The sequence below is a fragment of the Balaenoptera ricei genome, chromosome 13 (genome assembly GCF_028023285.1).
Source record: "Balaenoptera ricei isolate mBalRic1 chromosome 13, mBalRic1.hap2, whole genome shotgun sequence".
NCBI classification, from domain to species: domain Eukaryota; kingdom Metazoa; phylum Chordata; class Mammalia; order Artiodactyla; family Balaenopteridae; genus Balaenoptera; species Balaenoptera ricei.
This window is the reverse complement of record NC_082651.1, coordinates 98,516,016-98,534,637: the sequence shown is the minus strand read 5'-3', so window position 1 is coordinate 98,534,637 and position 18,622 is coordinate 98,516,016. Positions and strand designations below refer to the sequence as shown.

General features: G+C 46.4%; 1 protein-coding gene across 7 annotated transcripts in view; it reads left to right on the top strand.

The window, feature by feature from the left end:
• The window catches only part of RNF144A (ring finger protein 144A), a 112,852-nt gene that overhangs the window by 1,025 nt on the left and 93,205 nt on the right, over positions 1–18,622 (top strand). For 2 of the 7 annotated variants that reach the window (XM_059942280.1, XM_059942279.1), the window contains exon 2: positions 8,568–8,637. The exons of 4 other annotated variants lie outside the window; for them this stretch is intronic. The gene's annotated coding sequence lies outside the window, so the exon portion shown is untranslated. Of the gene's footprint in view, positions 1–639; positions 674–8,567; positions 8,638–18,622 lie in introns of those variants that run through there. One more of the 7 variants, XM_059942281.1, reaches the window with a different exon arrangement.

Here is an 18,622-nt window from a genome sequence, read left to right as displayed (position 1 = left end):
GCCCGGCCAGAGTGGGCCGGCGCCGCGTCCTCCGCGGGGCACATCCCGGCGCCCGGTGCCCGCGGCCGCCCGCCTCGCTCCTCCAAGCCGTCCCCTCCCCAGGGGCGCGCGGAAAGTTCCCTGCGGGTCTCCCCGCCCCACCCTCCGGCGGTGGCTGCCCAGCTTCCCCGTACCGTCCTGGGCACCCAGCTCCGGGCGCTCCTGCGAGCCTGGAGGCTCAGGGTCGCGGGGAGGAAGGGGTGCCTCGTGCACCCTAATGATCTCCGTAGGCAGACCTCTGGATGGGCACTCCAGAAGTTCTCTCTGCCTGCCCTCTTCCCAGTGAACAATTATAATAATAATAAAAATCTCGCTCGACAAGTATCCCGTGCTGGCCTCGTGCCAGGCCTAAGGCAGGCGGGGTGAGGGAGCCCCAGGGGAGTATCCCCAGGGGGTCCTGCTGCCCTGCGGGGGGAGGGAGCTCTGGTCCCTGAACTAGAAACGGACCTCACATCTTGCTTTGAGCTGTTGTGGGAGGAAAGCCTTTTTCTAGGAGCGGGCCTGGGGATCTGATAAGGACACATTCCAGTGAATCTGGCCTGGGGCAGCTGGCAGATAAGCTGTGCGGATAGTGAAGTGTGAGACGGGAAGTGCGGTGTGCGGACACCTACCTGCCTGAAGAGCTGTGAGCTCGGTGCGTGCCCACGAGGTAGAGGCAGGGGGAGGGGGCCCAGCTGCGGGGAGCCTGGTACTGGGTCAGAGCTTGAAGGAGGGGCAGGTTCTAGGTGGCAGGAAGGGCCCCAGGCCAGAAGGAACTGCCCAGCGGAGGAAGGGGGAAGGAACACAAAGTGTGACCCTCGAACTTTCCCCCAGGCCTGCAGCCCAGGTGTTCCCTTTCCTGGTACTGAGACTCGGGACCTGGTCTTCTGCAGTTTTCCAGCAGCTTTTTAATTTTTGCTTTTATTATTTTTTAGAGAGTGCAAAGGAATTATGCCTGGAGCGGTCAGATGAGGGTAGATGGTGAAATTCTGAATTCCAGGCCTCCTTTGGCCTTGATCCTGTGGCAGTGGGCGCCATTGATGCTTTTGGAGAGTGAGCTGGGCCCTGCTTTAGAGTGGTGAAGGCGCGGTTGAAGGATGGGGACCACACCTTACTGTCCAGTGTGGGGTGTGTCGCCTTTAGTCCCCGGCGTGGGCTTCCACCTGTGCCCCTTATCAAAGGTCAGGCATGGATTCAGGAGAAAACAAGGTGCAAATGACCTAATTTTAATGGGAGGGGCCTTTTCCAGATCCAGCACCACTGGGGTTTGGGAGTTTGTCTAAAGAAGCTCTGATTCAAGTGTCAGGACGCTTGGAAGAGGAGCTGGAAGGGAGAACTCAAGGGCTGGGGGCAGAGCTGCAGCTGGCGGGTGATGGTATGGGCGCCCACGGGCCGTGAAGATGGCGGTACTGAAACCTGCAAGAGCACTTTCCAATCCCTGTGTTTTAGAAGCCTGTTCCAGTGCCCTTACTTTGATCGCGTGGAATCCCCTCATCCAGGTCTTCACCTGAGTTCAGGGCTTGGCTTGTGGGCTCGATGTGGTTTGGGACTTGGAAGGGACTGCCCACACTTCAGTTGAAGCTGCTGGCATTTAGCGGGTGAACGTGCCGCTAGGCCAGACGGCGGCAGGGCCAGACGCCGGGAGCCACGTTGCCTGTTTTTTCCACTGTGGTTCATAATTTGTCCCCACTGCCTTCTTTTGTGCACATTTCTCCTCCTTCTTGAGAGCCTTTCTCTCTGGTGTAGAGACAGGGGAAGTCTGTCCCCGCAGACTGAACATCACAGAGCTCGCTGGTCAGCACAGATCACCAGGCCAGCTGGCCCACTGTGACTGAGGACACTGTGGGCTGGAGGGGGGAGGTCAGGGGCCCCAGCGACACAGAGGGCCATGGCTGGCCTGGGCCTGGCATCAGCTCTCCCGACGGTCTGCTGTCCTTTCTCCTGTTCCACCCTAGAACTGGGAGGATGGAGACGTGTCAGCTGCCCTGGGGTCTGGTGGTCTGGAGCCCCTCAGACTCTTCCAGGGCATCTGGCCAATAAGGACCTCCCCTGGATCCCGCGGGTGTGGAAGATCAGAGGCAGCCATGAGGCTGTGAGTAGAATGGAATGCTTCTACGGACGATGGACCCTCTCCGTATTCCCTTGGGTAGTTTCCTACCTTGGAGACCCGAGAACTAAGTTGAAGGTTCTTTCCTTTAAGACTGGAAAAGTCATGTGAGGCAATCGTTTCTGGAACCGGCCTCCTCTCTCCTTTGTTTCTGCATTACTGACACACATGAATACCTTTTCTTAATTAGATGAAGAAATTAAATGGAAGCAACTGTTCACATACCTGCTGGGGATTCGGGCTGAAAGGCAGAGCTTGTACAACTTTCTGACCCAGCTCTGTGACCTTGAGCAAGTGTCTTAACCTCCCTGTGTGGCCCCAGTTCCTTCAACTGTGAAACTAAGGTGTTGGTCTAAATGATTTCCAAGATCCAGATATAAAAATGTGCTGCTTTAAAGGTCTTTTCCAGGAGCATCAATATTGCCAATGCAACCATTTTTAAAGAATTTTGCAAGAAAAAACATTATATATATTTCTGCTTTCAGAACAATGGCTTTTCTCAAAGATGATAATTTGAGAGATGGGCTTTGAAGAGGGTGGCTCCTTGGTGGTGAGAGTCTGCATCTTCCTTCTTTCCTGGAATCTAAAGCCTGAATCGGATTGTGTTTCCTGAATGGCCTATAGATAGACGCAGAGTAGGGCTTTCACCAGGAAGCAAGTAGACAAGCTGGATGCCGTGTTACAGAGGAAAAATAAGCTCCTGGGGAGCATGAAGAAGCATGTCAACCAACCTGTTATAGTCTCCTGGAGTTTGGCTCTGGAGAGCCAGGGAACAGTAGGTGTTCATTTAGCGTTTTCCATCACCAGGTGCTGATAGGCAGTGCTCTGTGTGCTCGGACCCAGTTCTCACTTGGCCCGTAGGACAGGCACCTCTACTGTCCCCAACCTACCCAGGTGAGAGGGACAAGGAGAAGGTGTGGCGTCCGAGGCCAGGTACGTGGTACATGTTGAAGCTGGCACGGAACTCAGAGTCCTATGGAAGAGGATATCTTCCGTGACCTTGAGGCGGCTACGGTCTGGGGGGCGGAAGGTAGCCAGTCACAGATTGTTCTAGCGCTGGGGTCGGTGTGCACCGTGCAGTGGGGCGTGGTGAGCAGTCTGCCCGCTGGAGCCATTGGTGCTGGCTAGGACCTGAAGGATGAGTCCCGGTTAACCAGGCGAATGAGAAGGTCAGGGTCAAATTCTGGGGCTGGGAACAGCAAGAAACTGCCCGGGGTGGGAAGGGAACTTCGGGCCGGCCCAGTGGGGCTGAGCCCCTGTCCTGCTGGAGGGTGGCCCGGCTCTCTCTGAACCCTGTTCAAACCAAGCTCCTGGGTGCAACGCCGCTGCTTTCACTTCTGGAATCTTCTGGACCATCCCAGCAGTGCGGGGGACTTTCGTTCTTTGGTGTCGGAGCCTCTGTCCTAGAAGTCTTCCCTCCTTTTCCCTTCCCGCCCCCAGTTTCCTCGGTAGGGGAGAGAGGCTTCAGGGAAGATGAGAGGAAACCCAGCAGCAGCCGTGGTGGTTTTTACAGCCCAGCGTCACCACGCCCTGTCTGCGGGGTCACCTGAGCAAGGCTGCTGTGATTCCCCAGGTGGTGGCAGCCGGGCCTGCAGTGGGGACGCTCCGAGCTGGAAGTGAGCCCCAGCGAAGGACGGCAGTGAGACGGAGGTCACCCCTGCTCCTGCCGGCTCCACCCTGCAGGCAAGAACCCGGGCGGAGCCGGTGGGGCAGGGGATTCCAGACCCGGAAGATGGAACCCGATGATATGGTTGACCTGGGACATGTTTTGGCCTCCAAAGGGTCAGTTTTCAAACAGTCCTTTGAAACAGGGCATGTTTGATGTTGAGGTGGCAGCGTTTCAAGGTGGTTTGGAGGGAGGTGAGCTGTGCGGTCTGCATCGAAGGAGAACAGAATGCCTTTCGGACTCCCGCTGACCCGCTAGCCGCTCAGGTAGCCAGGGGGCCGTTCCTTGACGGTCTGTCTCTGCATCTGGGACGTGGTACCTGGCCAGCGGCAGGTGGTGTGTGCATCCCCTCCCTGCTTGTCCTCTGTAGCTGGCAGGTCTGCAGGCGCTCCCACGTTCCAGAACAGCCCCGCTGGCCACCCCTTGCGGCCCCCTCTGCGGGGAGGCTTGCCCACACACCCTACAGGAAGGGCAGCCTCCTGGGCACAGCGGCTGCTTTCTCCCCCGGCTCATGGGTGGAAAGTGCGCAGACCTCTGCATTAGGGGCCTCTTTGACCTCAAGGTAGAACAATCTCTTCAGTAGGTGTTCTGAGGCCAGAATCATGCAGATACTGTTTCACTTTCCCGGGACGATTTTTGTGGTTCCCAGTGGTGTCCGCCTCCAGGCTCACCACTGACCTCTTGTCGCTTTCCTGCTGAGACACCGTTGTTTGTTAAGTCACGCATGTGCCCCTGGATCGAGCTTCCGAGATTCTTCCCACTTGGTTCCAGCCCGTCTTTCCAGGCTGATCTGTCCGCAGCTTCCACACGTAGGCCCTGGAACATTCTCCCACCACCTCCACGTGCCAAATTCCTAATGATCCTTCCAGGTTTCACACACATGTTGCCTTTTTCTTAAAGCTGTGGGATCATCGACGTGGGGGCCGTGGAGGCCAACTCCGCCAGCACTGGCGTCTTGCAGATGAGAAAATGCAGGCGCGGAGCAGAGAGGACGGAATGGCAGACCTGGGGCTCCAGCCAGGCCCCTGTCCTTCCAGGCCCCAGCCTCCTCTTTCTCCTGTGAGCTGGGAGCCTCTTCTCTACCAGGTGTTTCCACAGCAACATTTTTTCAGAACCTGTAATTGCACTTAAACCTCTCTAATCTAATTTTGCTGTAACTTTCTTTCTTTTTTTTTTTTTTTTGAACTCTACTTTTTAATGGTTGGCTTTGTTCATCACTGAATTTTTGTCTTGTCTTTTGTTTTTCCCTCCTATCATTTCTTTTACTAAATTATAAGCTCTACGAGGGTAGGAACTTCTTCATGTTTGCATTCCCTCAGTGCCTATCGTGCTCTCTCTAAATGAATTTTTGCTCTGTGATTGAATCCAAGATAGAGAAACCTGGTTCAAAAGGGAACCTGAGGCAGGTTATCGACAAGGAGATGGGATCAGGGTTCACATTCTGTTCTCCAGGAAGATCTGAGCAAATCGAGAGATGCTTTCTCTTTGGGGAGGTCAGGCCACAGAGCAGGACACTGCAGGATGCGTTCATGAGGATGTCGGGGACCCGGGGCTGAGGATGAGGCTCCATCAGCCTCACGAGTCTGGATCTTTCTAATGGGAGGCAGAGGTGCTCTAGGTAAAGAGGTGGTCAGGGTTCCTGGAGGGTTTGCCAGGTGAACGTGGTGGGGACCCTCGAGTCACATGGAAGAACGGAGCTGTTAGAGGTTCTGTACCTACAGGGCATGTAAGATAATCCATAGTGGTGGGCGTGTTCTCTGTCCCCGAGGAGTCTTATTTTTTGAGTGCCTTCCCCTCTGCTTTGGTGCATGAGGCCAGTTTGCATTCTAGAGCATCTTGTAGGCTGTGTGTTCCCAGAGCAGCTTTGCTCTGGGAAGTGGGAAGGCTTGCAGACACCCTGGGGGGCTGGCTGTTGGTTATGACATTAAGAACATAAAGAAACAAACAGTCCCATAAATTGATTTTTCCTGACACCCTGATTGCCACACGGTACTTCTTGGTACCACATGCATGGCTCATAGCAGTCCTAGGACAATGGAATACAAAGAGCTTCCCGAAGGCTTTCAGAGCTGGCGCCTCGGGAGCCGAATTTGTTGGTGGAAACTGTATATTTCTTCCTAATCGCTTGGCAGGGGTGAGGCAGCGCCAGTGCTGGTGTGGACCAGACAGAGCTGGCTGTCCCTGCTGAGATCGCAGTTGCTTCTTCTTCTTTCTTCTTTATGTCTTGATGAAGCATTAGCCTGAGATAGTGGGAGGTAGAGCGGTGGGTGGGCTGGATGTATGAGAAGAAGAAAAACGGGATCTTTAGTCCCTCAACTCGTGGGACCCTAAGAAATTGCCTCTGCTTCCGTGTTTATTCTCCCCGCTTCTCCCAGTCTCGCTCATTGAGACCTTCCTAACTTCCCTCTTGTCCTCCCTCAGGCAGACGTATGATGCTATAGACCCAGGCTTTGTGTGCCTCCCCACATTCGTATGTTGAAACCTGACCCTCAGTGGGATGTTGCTAGGAGATGGGGACTTTGCAAGGTGATAGGTTTAGATGAGGTCGTGAGGGTGGGGCCCTCATGAACGGGATTAGTGCCCTTGTATTGATAAAATAGACCCCAGAGAGCTCCCTCGCCCCTTCTCTGTGGCAGGACGTGGTGAAGACTGCTGTCTGTGAACTAGAAATGGGTCTCACCAGACACCAGATCTGCTGGCACCTCGTTCTTGGACTCCCAGCCTCCAGAGCTGTGAGGAATAGATGTTTGTTGTTTAGAAGCCACCCAGTCTGGAATTTTTGTTAGGGAAGTCTGGATAGACTAAGAGGCAAAATGGCTCATCACCAGTCATATTGGGGGTGAACCCGCTCTGCTGATCATCTTCAGAGACCCTGATAAGGTCATGTTCCCAGACGCTGGGACCTAGGAGTTCAGCATATCTTTTGGGGACACAGTTCAGCCCATAACACACATCTCCCAGTGCCACGCAGTACATGTGCGTATGTCCTTGTATGTTACTGAATGTCTGGCCAGCAACACGACACTCCCTGTGTCCTCGGTGACAAGGCACGGAAGGGGCTGGTAGCTGGCCTTGGTTCAGCTGCCCTGACAACCCAGGGTCTCCTGTGTCTGCACCGTCTTGCCCTGGACCCCGGGGCCAGGTGGCTCTCCAGGCTGCACTCACATCCGTGTTTAGGTAGCCGGAGAGGTGGGGCAGTTGGTGTCAGATCCATTTGTCTTTCTTTATCATGGAAACCACCCTTTCCAAAAGCACCACGGCTGCCTCTGTTTCTGTCTCATTGCGCTGGGCTGGATGGCAACTCTGGGGAGTAAGAGAAGCTGGGAACGTGAGAGACCACGGGAGCAGGGAGAGCGTCCCCGAGTGGATGGGACGGGACAGAGCTTCCGGTGTGGTGCGTGGCTAGACTGTGATTTAGTACAATGTCTTTGCTGCTCTCACTTGATCTTCTCTGAAAGGCAAAAATCCTTATGGGATGAGGTCCAGACCACCGTGCACGTGGCTTAAATGTTCTTAGTGTCTCGCCAGGGTAGTGCAAGCACACCTGAATCTCCCGTGGATATTTGTGGTTTGGGGTGCAATGAGGGTCAGGAAATCAGTCCAGTCTTGTTCATTTCTGTATCCCTCTAACACCTGGCACACGGTGCCTGGGACATGGTAGGTGCCCAGTACATATTTGTTGAACTTAGTAGGCGTCTTTTTCCTTCAAAGACGTTCGAGTCCAGAAACAATATCGTCATTCCTTCTTTCTTTTTGTTCATTCATTCACTTGGCAACATGGTTTTGGTCCTGGGGGTTGAAAGGCAGATTAAGGAATAGACAGTGAGGGTGAGCCATGGGCGGGGTTGGGGGGGACGGACTGGTGAGGCGTTTCTAGAACAAGATAGGGTGTGCTGTTCAGTAATCAACAGGACGGACAGGTATCAATCTCGTAAACTTTTGTAATTTTATAAAATCCAGTTTCACTAAAAACAACCACTTGAGATACATAGGAATTTCCACGTAGCAACACCGCTCACTCTCCATTTCTCCTATTTGTGAAATAGCTCCAACGTAAGGTGCATGCTTTTTAATATGCTCAATAAATATTTGTTGAGCCCTCACGCTAAGCCAGGTCCTGGGCTGTGGAATGTGCAAACGTGAATAAGTCTCTGAAGGAAATGTTTTCAGTTTGTCCTTCAATGAATGTACCCTTCCTATAGCAGAGTGGCCGGGAACAGTTCTTATCTGTTAATACTTTAATCACTCCTAGGATTCTTTTCCTTTGGCCTGAAGCCATGCTTCCTTGATAGTGACCTTGTTTTCTCCCTGTCCCCAGCCACGTGCAGCTGGTCCAGCCTTTGTCCAGGAGGACCAGCTCGACTGCCCGCGGGGGCCGCTGGTTGGAGGCCTTGGGCTGTGTCCTGGGGCCTGACAGATAAGGCCTCTCTTTGGGGACCTCTTCCTGGTACAGCAGGAGCAAACCAAAGGCGGGCAGGCAGCAGGGAGTGCGGGTGGAGGCCCGGGCTGTCCAGTCAGCAGCCACTGGCCCCGTGGGGCTGCTGAGCCCTTGAACTGTGGCCAGTCCCACGTGAACTGTGCCCTGAGAGTAGAAAGCATCTGGCTTCCAAGATCTAGTGTGAAAAACAGAATGCAAGATGTCTCATTAATAACGTTGAAGTTGATTACATGTTGAAATGATTTTAGTTTGGCTGTATTGAGTTAAATATATTACTAAAATGAATTTCCTTTGCTTATTTTTACATTTTTTTTTTTTTTTTTTAATGTGGATACCAGAACATTTAAAATTACCGATGCGGCTCTCCTGATATTTCCTTGGACTGATGGTCCGAAGGGACTTGGAGGGGTGAGTTTCTTTTTCAGCTGACAGACCTTGTGACCAGCCTAGCCCTGCCCCCTTCTAGAACCTGGCCACCCGGGGACTTGGCACTGGTGGGCCGGCCAGGAGCAGGTCTGGGCCTGGGTTGTGTCGAGTTTACTGTCACTGGAAGGTTCTCTCTTGAGTTTAGTCCTGGATGCTTGAGATTCCTGCCCAGCTCGGCCCATCCTCTTCAGCCTTCGCTATTCAGATTCAAGCGTTCCACTGAGTCCATTCAGTACCAATTCAGATGCAAGTCCGTGGACTTTTATGTTTAATGTGTAAAAGGAGGGGCTTGCCTTAGATGAACATTTTTCTTTACAAAGCTCCTTGATCATTGAAATCTTCCTTGACTGTCAACTTCCGGCCTCGGGTTAATAGCCGCAAGCCCTCCTGGTTTTCTCTCCCGAGTCCCCTGTGGCTCACAGTGTCCACCTGGCTTGCCCTGGGACATCGGCTTCTGGCTACCCGCTGTCGAGGGTCAGGTCAAGTGCATCCAGCAGTCCTCCACCACTAGATGCCCAATGGAGACTGGTTGAGAGAATCCTCTCCCACACATGTCCCCTCTTGGTGAATCTTGCCGCCCGTGCCTGGCCTGAGTCCACACATCTCGCCTAAGATGTTCTAGAGTGTTTTCTCCAGCTGGTCAGCTGCCCACCCAGGCATCGTTCTCTAGCTGACCTCTGGAAAGCTGTCGTCCTCATTCCCGGCAACGATGCCTGCCTTGTTTGCATCCCCGCTTTCAGAGCTGCCAGCTTTTTTTCCCTGCACCTTTGAGATGTGTTTCTTTCGCCTGCCCTTTCCATTCTCTGGCCTGCCGTCCTTGGCTGGCTGTATTCCCTGCCGTCACTGGTCACACTGCCATGGTCCAGGGCGTCCCAGGATACCTCTGCCTCCACACTCCACATCACCCGCTTTTCTCGGCATCCCAGGCTCACCTCCGCTTTCCTGACTCGGCACTCTGCCTTCTCCTGTGGCCGTCCTGGCTCACCAGCTGCTTCTCTTCCTGCCGGTTCCCGGGAGCTCTGCGTGGCCCCTTTGGCCCTCATCCTGTCCCTGAACTGCCCTGGCATTTTGTGGATGACACGGAGTTGAGTCAGCGTCCTTTTACTGCCGATCACAGCAGGCACGGTGCCTAGGGCCTGCGAGCTTTGCAAAATTGAGTATTTTAAAATCCTGGAAACAAGTATTAGCTCCAAAGTATTAAAAAAAAAAACAAGAAAAGAAAAGAAGCCCAAAACCTGAAAAGCCAAAATTGATGGTAATACCCGTGTCGTGTTATGTCAACAAAATATAACTGTCATTTAGTCAGCTGAGAGTTAAGACACAGTCATATAGAAAATCATATTTAACCTGAAATGAGGGTACTCTTTAGTGTTTGGCATGATTCACGGTGGGGCCTCTGGGAGTAAAACATCCCTGAGGTAAGCACTGCTCTCCATGCTTCTGCCTTCTGAGATTCAGGCTTCCCCATTTATTTGTCACACTCTCCTCGCTAAACGGCAGGCCAGGCCTATCACTCATTTTTGAATTCCCAGCACAGGGCCTTTTACACCCAGCTTCAGTGTGCTAAACTTTTATCGCAATTCAGTACGTTAAAAACATAAATAAATAAGGGACATTAAGATGCTGCCTGAAGGTTTAAAAGTTTCCTCTTTTTTCTGAAGCATTACCATATGGTAGTTTTTAAAACCACTGACATTTATAAACTGACCCCACGTGACAAAAACCCTTAGATGAACTGCTAATAAAAATAATCATCTAGAAGCTGCAAATATAGTTTGTATCATTTTAGCTTAAATTGTATGTGGATCTTTCCTTCCATGGACCGTATGTACTTTATACCACACTGCTTATCTAGAAACCGGTCTAGTTACAGTGTAACTACCATTATGTGATAATAAATACTTTGGGTCGTAAGATAAAAAATTTCTGGGTTAAAATTTTTTTTAATTGAAAAACAATCCGAAGATAAGTTAAGCTACAGGGAACATTTGCTAATATGATGAAGTGGGCTCTGCTGCAGAGCGGGGAGCATTTAAATATAAATCATGTTGCCTCAGCAGGAAGAATGAATTTCTAGGTCTAATCTGGGGGAAGGGATGACTGAAGGATAAATGCATGATTTTTATTTGTAACCGCATGATTACTTCAGACAGTTGCACTTTGGAGAATTTTGCTCAAGGGAATGATACTAAATCTGGAGAAAAAGAAGTGCTTTAGGCCCAAATGCTCTTCATTTGTTTCTTTGTGTGTTTTTAATAATAGCCCCAAATGGCAAACATCTAAATATGGATAAGCGAATATCCCGCTCTTATTTGGTAAGATTTTTAGAGATTATGGTCATGGGAAAATGTTTAAAATATATCATTAAGTGAAAAAAATTATGAGACTGAATTGTATGCATGATATGTGTACAAAGATGGAAAATATACTACAGAAAGGGAATCCTAACTCACAAGGATTGTGACATTTTTTTCTATTTTTGATTTTTTAAATTGTGGTTCTTTTTAATTTTATAGTGGAATTATTTCAGTTTAAAAATGTTTAACTATAAATTCTGCACTCCCCCCCCCCAAATTTTATTATTTCATATACAACAAATATATTTCAGCAAATAACCCTGTGTCTCAAGTGGACGTTCTGCTTCCAGGGCTTGAAGAGAAATGAGTGTAAACTAGTAGACACCCCTCCTGTTAGTTAAACAAGATAAAGCAATACAAACACTGACCTTTTTCCCGAAAGGGGGCTCATCCAGGCTTGCTTATAGCTAATGCCCCTGCGTCCCAGCAGTGACACTTAATGTCAGAACCATGACACTCGGCCTGTGAAGTCCGGGCACCTCCTAGTCCTGTGGTTATGGTCACTGCCTGAGCTGAACGGAGCAGGACCACAGGCCCGGTGGCTCAGAATCCTCCTCCAGACTCCACATCCCATCGGTCACTTCCGCAAAAACCTTTAACCTCTCTGTAAATGGTCCCATTTTATCCACCTAAAAAGTGAGACTAGTACTAGGGCTACTTCTTTTTCGGGGCTCCTCTGAGGATTTCATAAATCGCCAGTGAGAAAACCTGAAGAAAAGCCTTTAAGCTCTATCCAAAAGGCAGAGTCACAAATAAGTCTTCAGAGTTCCACAGGGACGGAGGCAGCCAGGTATGAGATGTGAGGAAGTGGTGAGGGGTCTGGGAACTCGGACAAATACTGCCTCTAAATGAACTCAAATTCCATCTGGGAAGCACGTCCCGGTTGGATACAATACCGCCCTTCTGGTCCACAAAAATGGAAAGTATTAGACCCATCAAGGCTGTTATTTTCTCTAGCTTTTCAGCTGTTTCTGTTGACAACAGTCTAAATGAAATAATGCCACATTTCTTCCTTTCCTTATTTTTCTCTTTTGATTGTTGTTTTGCTTTAAATTTTCAGTGAAAATGCCCCAAACCACTGCATTGCTGGTAGACACAGCAGATACAGGCTATGGGCTGAGGTTAGTCCGACATGCATTTCTTATTGAAAGCTCACACTCCTTATGTTTTATGTACCATCTTAACCATCACAATTTTAGCCTAGCTAGATGTTTATCAATTTTATTGATCTTTCAAAGAATCAGCTCTTGGTTTTGTTGCTTTTCTCTGTTTTGTTCTGTTTATGATTTCATTGATTTTTGCTCCAGTTTTTATGTCTTTTCTTCTGCTTGTTTTAGGCCTAAGTTGCTCTCTTTACTCTAGTTTTCTAAAGAGGAAGCTTTGATTATTGGTTTTAGATCTTTCTTCTTCTGGCATATAGGCATTTAATGCTATAAATTTCCCTGTCGGCACTGTGTTTGCTACATTCTGCTCATCTTGATAAGTTATATTTTAATTTTCATTCAGTTCAAAATATTGTTAGTTTCTCTTGAGACTTCTTCTTTGGTCCATGTGTTATTTAGAAGTGTGCTGTTTAATCTCCAGATAGTTGGGGATTTTCCAGCTATCTTTCTGTTATTGACTCCCAATTTAATTCCATTGTGATGTGAAAGCATACTCGGTATGATTTTTGTTGTTTTTGTTAATTTGTTAAAACGTGTTTTATGGCCTAAAGTGCTCCATATGAACTAGAAGAATGTGTATTCTGCTGTTGTTGGATGGAATATTCTATGTGTCAAATAAATCAAGTTGATTGTTTAGTGCTGTTCAGGTCAGCTGTGTACTAACTGCATTTCTTGCTGAATCTGTCCATTGCTGAAAGGAGTGGGGAAGCCTCTTAACCATAATAGTGGGTTTGTCTGTTTCTCCTTGCAGGTCTGTCAGTTTTTGCGTCTGTATGTTCCCACTATGTTGTTAGGTACATACACGTTTAGTATTTTTATGTCTTCTTGGAGAATTGACTCCTTTATTGTTACGTAGTGTCCTTCTTTATCCCTGATGATTTTCCTTGGTCTGAAGTCTGCTTTGTTTGAAATTAACATAGCTACTCCAGCTTTCTTTTCTTTATCATTAACATGTTATGTCTTTTTCCATTCCTTTATTTTTAACCGGAGTCTTTTTATTTAAAGTGGGTTTCTTTAGACAACATTTAGTTGAGTCTTGCTATTTTATCCACTCTGAAAATCTCTGACTTTTAACTGGTACAGTTAGACCGTTCACACTTAAAGTGATTATTGATATAGTTGGATTAATACCTACCATAGTTGAAATTGTTTTCTATTCATGACATCTGTTCTTTGTTTTTTTCTCCCCCTTTTTCTGACTTCTCTGGTTTTGAGTATTTTATATCATTCTATTTTATCTCCTCTATTGGCATATCAGTTATACTTATTTTTAACCTTTTTCAGTGGTTGTCCTAGAGTTTGCTATATATATATATATATATATATATATATAGCATATATATATGTATGTATTCAATATACATATTTTACTAAACTAAAAGTCCACTTTCAGATAACACTATACCACTTGCTATGTAGGAAAGGTGCCTTATAGCAAGTATTCCTGATTCTTCTCTCCCTGCCCTTATGACTTCACTGTCATTCTTTTCCCTTGTCCATATTCTGTAGTCACCCAATGCACTGTTGCTATTCCTGCTTTAAATAATTTTCTTTTAGATCAATTAAGAAAATTAAAAAATGAAACATTATATTTTACCTTCATTTATTTTCTCTCTAACTCTTTCCCTGTGTTTATGTTGATCTGTGTTTCTGACTTATTTTCTTTCTCTCTAAAGAACTTTACATTTTTTTTTGTGGTAGATTCCCTCAGTTTTTGCTTGTCTGAAGAAGTATTTATTTTTCCTTCACTTTTGAGGGATAGTTTTCCTGGAAATAGAATTTTAGTTTGGTAGTGGCTTTCTTTCAACATTTTAAATAGTTCACTCCACTTTCTTGCTTGTATGGCTCCTGTAGAGAAGTCAGATCTACTTTCTTATACCTGCTCCTCTATAGGTACAGTGTTTTTTCTCCTTCATTTCTGGTTTCTTTCAAGATTTTCATTTGGTATTTGATTTGTGCAACTCAGTATGGTATGCCTAGGAGTACATATTTCGCTATTTCTCCTATTTGATGTTCTCTGAGCTTCCTGAATCTGTGGTTTTGTGTCTGTAATTGATTTTGGAAAATTCTCGGCCATGCTTGCTTCAAATATTTTCCTCTTTTTTCTTTTTCTGGTGTTCTAATTATGTATATGTCATATACTGACATATGCATATGTCAGTATGTATATTGAAATTTTCCTACAGTTCTTGAATGTTCTTTATTTATTTATCTATTTATTTATTTATTTCTGTTTGCATTTTAGTTTGGGAACTTTCCTACTGTTGAAATTTGAAATTTTCCTACAGTTCTTGGATGTTCTCTTCCTTCCTTCCTTCCTTTCTTCCTTCCTTCCTCCATCCCTCCCTCCCTCCCTTCCTTCCTTCCTTCCTTTCTTTCTCTCTCTCTCTCTCTCTCTCTTTCTTTCATTCTTTCTTTCTTTCTTTTCGGTTTGCATTTTAGTTTGGGAACTTTCTTTTACCTATCTTCAATCTCACTGACTTTTCTCTTTGCTGTGCTTACTCTGTTGATGAGCCCGACTAAGGCATTCTTCATTCTTTACAATATTTTGTTTTCTAGCATTTCCTTTGATTCTTTAAAAAAATTTCCATCTTTATGTTTACATAACTGTGGATGAAAAATGTCACCTGCCACATCAGTAAACAAAGGATGTTGTGGCCATCAAGCCATCAGCCACTGCAGCCACCGCCAACTGTGTACCCTGAGGGGATTTAGGGTGGAGAAAAGTAGGACACTGGCCCTAGATAGCTGAGGTGCACATCAAAGGAATGGTTTCAATGAGTCCAGACTCTTACATCTTCCCATACATAGAAAAGCGCTAAATTCATTAACTTGAGATGTCTGTTTTTTCTTTAATTAACTGTAATCTTTTAATGTTCTGAAGACCCAGTTTTTGTTGCAAAACTCCTATGAATCCTGGTTCCTCCCTTACCTCTTCAGAGCAGTCCCTCAGAGCGATTTGAGAGGCTGTCTCCCAGGCTTAAGTCCTCAGAAAATCCTCCAAATAAAACATAATTCTCAGCTTTTAGGTTGTGCGTTTTTTTTCAGTCCACATAACCCATTGGCTTTGCGTTTTGTCTACGCTGCCCAAAAGAACCCTTATTGTATTAACCATAGCTATTTTAATCCCCTGTGTGATAATTACAGTATCTGTGTCATGTCTGGGTCTCGGCTTGATGCTTGCTCTGTCTCTTCAGATTGCAATTTCTCTTGCATATGGTATGCTTTGTGGGTTTTTTGTTGATAGCTGAGCATGATGTATTTGTTAGTAGGAACTGAGGTAGAGAGCCTTTAGGGTGAGGTTTTATGTTAATGTTGGTAGGAGCTGAGCTGTGTTTAATGTGTGCTGTAGCTGTAGGTGCCAGAGGCTTCAGATTCCCCTTGTGAACTTTTTTGTCTTCCCTGACGTCTTTGGGGTTTCCTAAGAACTTTCTTAAGAACTCATCATTAGAGAGTGTCCGTTTCCTGCAGCCCTCTCACCTGTAATTCACTGTTACCATACTGGTGCCCTGTTAATGGGGCTGTAAGTTGAGAGGCAGGGGAGCATTCTATACTCTCAACATTAAGCCTCAGTCTTTCAGCAGGACAGTGTAGCTGGGCTGTGTTCTTCACAAGAGTTTCTTAGCTATTTTGCTCCTCCTTGGGTGAGACAGGGTGAGACAGGACTGGAGTGGGGTCATTGCTGTTCTTCAGGTTAGGTGAGGGCTGCAGAATGGGCCTGTGTTATGTAGACCGTCCTGGGCATATTTCAATTGGTTACTCTTCCCCTCTCCAAGCTAGAACCAGGAGTGAATTATCTTGGTTCTTCACTGTGAGAACCTGGTGGGATTCCTAGAGGTCCAACCCACCAAAGCATGGGGGCCTCCTCAAGACTGTGGCCCCTCGTAGTTTCTTTCTCACTCAGTCTAGTTCATACTCAACCTCTAGCAATTCATGAAAATTACCATGTAGGTGATCCTATCTGTTAGGGCCTAGAGGATTCTCCTTCTGGTGAACAGATCTTGGCTGTGACTCTGTGACCCCTCCAGATTTCAGGGGATTGGTTTGCCTTGTGCCCTCAGTTTTCTGACGGGTCCAAGAAGTTTCTGATTGTGGGTTTGTCCAGCCCTTTCGTGTGAGGATGGGAGTGACAGCTCTTTATGTGTCAGAGCTGAAACCTCAGGTCTCCACCCTCACAGTTTTCTGCCCACATGTGCTATTCTGCCTTACTCTCCTTTGTTCAATAACAAACCCTGTGAAGGCGTTGGCTGTGAGAGTGGAGAGGATATCAACGGAAACCAGGGCACTCAGAACTGTGGTGTGACGCTGGGGAACTTTGTGGGTCTGGGCCTTGACTTTTTAACCTGTAAGTGAATGAAACCTCTGTTCCCTTCCAGCTTTGAATCTAACCTTCTCTTTCTTCTAAATTACTCATGATACTTTGCAGGATATTCTGCATAAGGTAGGTGTTCAAACTTTTCTTCAGTAGGCTGATAACTTTTTGCCCTTTGAAGTGGAACATAATTAGCTGAATAATCTTTTCATGGCTAATTTCATTGTTCTGTCGTTTATGGGACATGATATAATGGATTTACATATATTAGGCATTTAAATATTTTTGAAAAACGGAGTGAATGACTTGAATGGAATTTTTCCAGGAAATATTTTATTTAAATTTTAGTTTTTAATAATGAAGTGCAAAAGAACCCAGACACAAAGGGTCACATATTGTATTATTCCTTTTTGTATGAAGTTCCCAGAATAGGTAAAACTATAGAGACAGAAAGCCAATTTCTGGTTGCCAGGGACCGGTTGGAGTGAGAGTGGAGATTAACTGCTAACTACTGTAGGTAATGGGTTCTATTTTGGGGTGATGGGAATATCTTGGAACTTGATTGAGGTTCTGCTTGTACAATATTGTGAGTGCACTGAATGCACTGAACTGTTAACTTTAAAATGGTTAATTCTATGTTATGTGAATTTGACCTCAATAAAAATTGTATATAGCACATTAAAAATTCAAAAGTCTAACAGTATAAAAACTTTTACAGTACAAAGCAATTCTTCCTTCTGCCCCAGGCCTTTAATCTTCTGAACCAGATGCACCTGCTATCAGTTTCTTATATACTTCCACACCAGTCCCTCTCACCTCCCTTTTTAAGTGGGAAATGCTGCATATTGCTTTTTTTCTACTTATTTTGGATTTTTCTTTATCAGCACATAAAGAACTACCTTTCTCCTTTTCAGAGCTACATAGTCAAAGGAGTTATTTTCTAAGTTCTTAAAGTTGGTGTGTGTTTTATCTCACCATTCTAAATAAACCATTCTTTCCTGTGGTAATGCCTCTACTATATAACAAGCTGCTTAATCTGTGCCTAATTCAGTATCCAGTTGGGTAAATCAATCTGCTCTTTGTGAGCAGGTTTAAACCTAAGAATTAGCTTCGTTTTTATGAGTCATTTCTTAGAATCAGGAAGGATGATGGTATTAGCCAAATGACTTTTATCACAACAAGAGAATTGAAAATCATTTAATTAATTGATAGTTAAGGAGCCAATGAATCTGTTCCATAGTTATAATTTGACAAATATCTCCATTGCTGAAGACCGTATTTTATTTTCCCCCAGAGAAGACAAATGTGAAATAACTAACTGCAGGACGACTCCAAAGGGATGGCTGTGGGGCCCTCTGTCCCCCAGTGTGCGATGCTATTAGTATACAATGCCCGTAGACAGAGATGGCTTTATACACGCTGGACAAGACCTCTATTCATCTCAGAGTCAAACAAATTGCACATATGAAAACCTCCACTTACTGTGGCCACAGAAGCTGAACCGAGTAGAACTACACGCATTTTTGAATTAGGAACTTTCAAGCCCAGCAGCAACTAAAAGACAGTTCTTGATTTGGAAATTGAAAAATTGGGAAGAGGTGGAGGGACTGCCTTTGGATCTCTTTTGAGTACTTGTGTGTATGGAATTGTAGGTAAGTGGGAGGATCTCACTCTCTGAGCTGGAGTCTGTGCTGATAAACAGTTGGGTCTCAATGTCCACTCAGTGTAGAGACAGACAGGGAGAAGGAAGAGCCTCCACTAACTCTAATCCCTGTGCCCATGGCAGAGCCGGTTCCGCTCTAAGGATTTGCTTCAGGGAGCCCGGAATGCAAAGCAGTGGGGCTTTTTGTGGGATTTTAATTCAGTTTGCAATATGAGATCCTGTGTGAGGCCAAAGAAAAATAACTACTTTCTCTCAATGTGTAGCATCTCATGGGTAATAGACTACATCAAAAATCTTTAGTGCTAAAAACTTAGAGTTATAAATGTAGAAAGTAAAAAAAAAAAAAAAAAAAAAAGTTTAATTAGGAATAAAATGAAGAGTAAAATTCCCGTTAGTATAAAGTGATTACTGTTTTTTTCTACATTCTTCTAGAAAAGTTTTGTGCGTGTGAGTGTATAACTAAAACTTACGT